Genomic DNA, 3,938 nt, shown 5'->3' with positions numbered 1-3,938 from the left:
GTGCACTGGCACTTCTGGGGATGCAGTGCAGTGAGTGCAGATAGTGCACTGGCACAACAGGGGATGCACTGCAGTGACTCCAGAAAGTGCACTGGCACCACTGGGGATGCACTGCAGTGAGTCCAGAGAGTGCACTGGCACCGCTGGTGATGCAGTGTAGTGAGTCCAGAGAGTGTACTGGAACCACAGGGGATGCACTGCAGTGAGTCCAGAGAGTGCACTGGCACCACTGGGGATGCACCCCGGTGAGTCCAGAGAGTGCACTGGCACCACTGGGGATGCAGTGCAGTGAGTCCAGAGACTGCACTGGCACCACTGGGGTATTAGTGCAGTGAGTCCAGAGAGTGCACTGGCAACACTGGGGATGCAGTGCAGTGAGTCCAGAGAGTGCACTGGCGCCACTGGGGATGCACTGCAGTGAGTCCAGAGAGTGCACTGGCACCACTAGGGATGCACCCCGGTGAGTCCAGAGAGTGCACTGGCACCACTGGGGATGCACCCCGGTGAGTACAGAGAGTGCACTCGCACCACTGGGGATGCACTGCAGTGAGTCCAGAGAGTGCACTGGCCCCACTGGGGATGTAGTGCAGTGAGTCCACAGAGGGCACTGGCACCACTGGGGATGCAGCGCAGTGACTCCAGAGAGTGCACTGGCACCACTGGGGATGCAGTGCAGTGATTCCAGAGAGTGCACTGGCACCACTGGAGTTGCAGTGCAGTGAGTCGAGAGAGTGCACTGGCTCTACTGGGGATGCAGTGCAGTGACTCAAGAGAGTGCACAGGCACCACTGGGGATGCGGTGCAGTGAGTCCAGAGAGTGCAATGGCACCACAGGGGATGCACTGCAGTGAGTCCAGAGAGTGCACTGTCACCACTGGGGATGCAGTGCAGTGAGTCCAGAGAGTACACTGGCACCTCAGGGGCTGCACTGCAGTGAGTCCAGAGAGTGCACTGGCACCACTGGGGATGCAGTGCAGTGAGTCCAGAGAGTGCACTGGCACTTCTGGGTATGCAGTGCAGTGACTCCAGAGAGTGCACTGGCACCAGTGGGGATGCACTGCCGTGAGTCCAGAGAGTGCAGTGGCACCACTGGGGATGCAGTCCACTGAGTCCAGAGAGTACACTGGCACCACTGGGGATGCAGTGCAGTGAGTCCAGAGAGTGCACTGTCAGCACTGGGGATGCAGTGCAGTGAGTCCAGAGAGTGCACTGGCACCAACTGGAGCTGCACTGCTGTGAGTCCTGAGATTGCACTGGCACCACTGGGGATGCACTGCAGTGAGTCCAGAGACTTCACAGGCACCACTGGGGATGCAGTACAGTGAGTCCAGAGAGTGCACTGGCACCACTGGGGATTCAGTTCAGTGAGTCCAGAGAGTGAACTGGCACCACTGGGGATGTAGTGCAGTGAGTCCAGAGAGTGCACTGGCACCTCTGGGGATGCACCCCGGTGACTCCAGAGAGTGCACTGGCACCACTGGGGATGCACCACGGCAAGTCCAGAGAGTGCACTGTCACCACTGGGGATGCAGTGCAGTGAGTCCAGAGAGTGCACTGGCAACAATGGGGATGAAGTGCAGTGAGTCCAGAGAGTGCACTGGCACCACTGGGGATGCAGTGCAGTGAGTCCAGAGAGTGCACTGGTACCACTGGGGATGCAGTGCAGTGAGTCCAGAGAGTGCACTGGTACGATTGGGGATGCACTGCAGTGAGTCCAGAGAGTGCACTGGCACCACTGGGGTATTAGTGCAGTGAGTCCAGAGAGTGCACTGGCACTAAAGGGGATGCAGTGCTGTGAGTCCAGAGAGTGCCCTGGCACCACTGGGGATGCAGTGAGTCCAGAGAGTGCACTGGCACCACTGGGGATGCACTGCAGTGAGTCCAGAGAGTTCTCTGGCACCACTGGGGATGCAGTTTAGTGAGTCCAGAGAGTGCACTGGCACCACTGGGGATGCAGTGCAGTGACTCCAGAGAGTGCTCTGGCACCACTGAGCTACACTACAGTGAGTCCAGTAATTGCACTGGCACCACTGGTGATGCAGTGCAGTGAGTCCTGAGAGTGCAAAGGCACCACTGGGGATGCAGTGCAGTGAGTCCAGAGAGTGCACTGGCACCACTGGGGATGCAGTGCAGTGAGTCCAGAGAGTGCACTGGCACCACTGGGGCTGCACTGCAGTGAGTCCAGAGAGTGCACTGGCACCACTGGGGATGCAGTGCAAGTAGTCCAGAGAGTGCACTGGCACCACTGGGGATGCAGTGCAGGTAGTCTTGAGAGTGCACTGGCACCACTGGGGATGCACTGCAGTGAGTCCAGAGAGTGCAGTGGCACCACTGGGGATGCACTGCAGTGAGTCCAGAGAGTGCACTGGCACCAGTGGGGAAGCACTGCAGTGAGTCCAGAGAGTGCACTGGAACCACTGGGGATGCACTGCACTGAGTCCAGAGAGTGCACTGACACCACTGGGGATGCAATGCAGTGAGTCCAGAGAGTGCAATGGAACCACTGGGATGCAGTGCAGTGAGTCCAGAGAGTGCACTGGCACTTCTGGGGATGCAGTGCAGTGAGTGCAGAGAGTGCACTGGCACAACAGGGGATGCACTGCAGTGACTCCAGAAAGTGCACTGGCACCACTGGGGATGCACTGCAGTGAGTCCAGAGAGTGCACTGGCACCGCTGGTGATGCAGTGCAGTGAGTCCAGAGAGTACACTGGCACCGCTGGTGATGCAGTGTAGTGAGTCCAGAGAGTGTACTGGCACCACAGGGGATGCACTGCAGTGAGTCCAGAGAGTGCACTGGCACCACTGGGGATGCACCCCGGTGAGTCCAGAGAGTGCACTGGCACCACTGGGGATGCAGTGCAGTGAGTCCAGAGATTGCACTGGCACCACTGGGGTATTAGTGCAGTGACTCCAGAGAGTGCACTGGCAACACTGGGGATGCAGTGCAGTGAGTCCAGAGAGTGCACTGGCGCCACTGGGGATGCACTGCAGTGAGTCCAGAGAGTGCACTGGCACCACTAGGGATGCACCCCGGTGAGTCCAGAGAGTGCACTGGCACCACTGGGGATGCACCCCGGTGAGTACAGAGAGTGCACTCGCACCACTGGGGATGCACTGCAGTGAGTCCAGAGAGTGCACTGGCCCCACTGGGGATGTAGTGCAGTGAGTCCACAGAGGGCACTGGCACCACTGGGGATGCAGCGCAGTCACTCCAGAGAGTGCACTGGCACCACTGGGGATGCAGTGCAGTGATTCCAGAGAGTGCACTGGCACCACTGGAGTTGCAGTGCAGTGAGTCGAGAGAGTGCACTGGCTCTACTGGGGATGCAGTGCAGTGACTCAAGAGAGTGCACAGGCACCACTGGGGATGCGGTGCAGTGAGTCCAGAGAGTGCAATGGCACCACAGGGGATGCACTGCAGTGAGTCCAGAGAGTGCACTGTCACCACTGGGGATGCAGTGCAGTGACTCTAGAGAGTACACTGGCACCTCAGGGGCTGCACTGCAGTGAGTCCAGAGAGTGCACTGGCACCACTGGGGATGCAGTGCAGTGAGTCCAGAGAGTGCACTGGCACTTCTGGGTATGCAATGCAGTGACTCCAGAGAGTGCACTGGCACCAGTGGGAATGCACTGCCGTGAGTCCAGAGAGTGCAGTGGCACCACTGGGGATGCAGTCCACTGAGTCCAGAGAGTACACTGGCACCACTGGGGATGCAGTGCAGTGAGTCCAGAGAGTGCACTGTCAGCACTGGGGATGCAGTGCAGTGAGTCCAGAGAGTGCACTGGCACCAACTGGAGCTGCACTGCTGTGAGTCCTGAGATTGCACTGGCACCACTGGGGATGCACTGCAGTGAGTCCAGAGACTTCACAGGCACCACTGGGGATGCAGTACAGTGAGTCCAGAGAGTGCACTGGCACCACTGGGGATTCAGTTCA

The sequence above is a fragment of the Anser brachyrhynchus genome, assembly GCF_964034855.1.
Source record: "Anser brachyrhynchus genome assembly, contig: SCAFFOLD_62, whole genome shotgun sequence".
NCBI lineage: Eukaryota > Metazoa > Chordata > Aves > Anseriformes > Anatidae > Anser > Anser brachyrhynchus.
The sequence above is the reverse complement of the archived record's forward strand: the minus strand, read 5'-3'. Positions refer to the sequence as shown.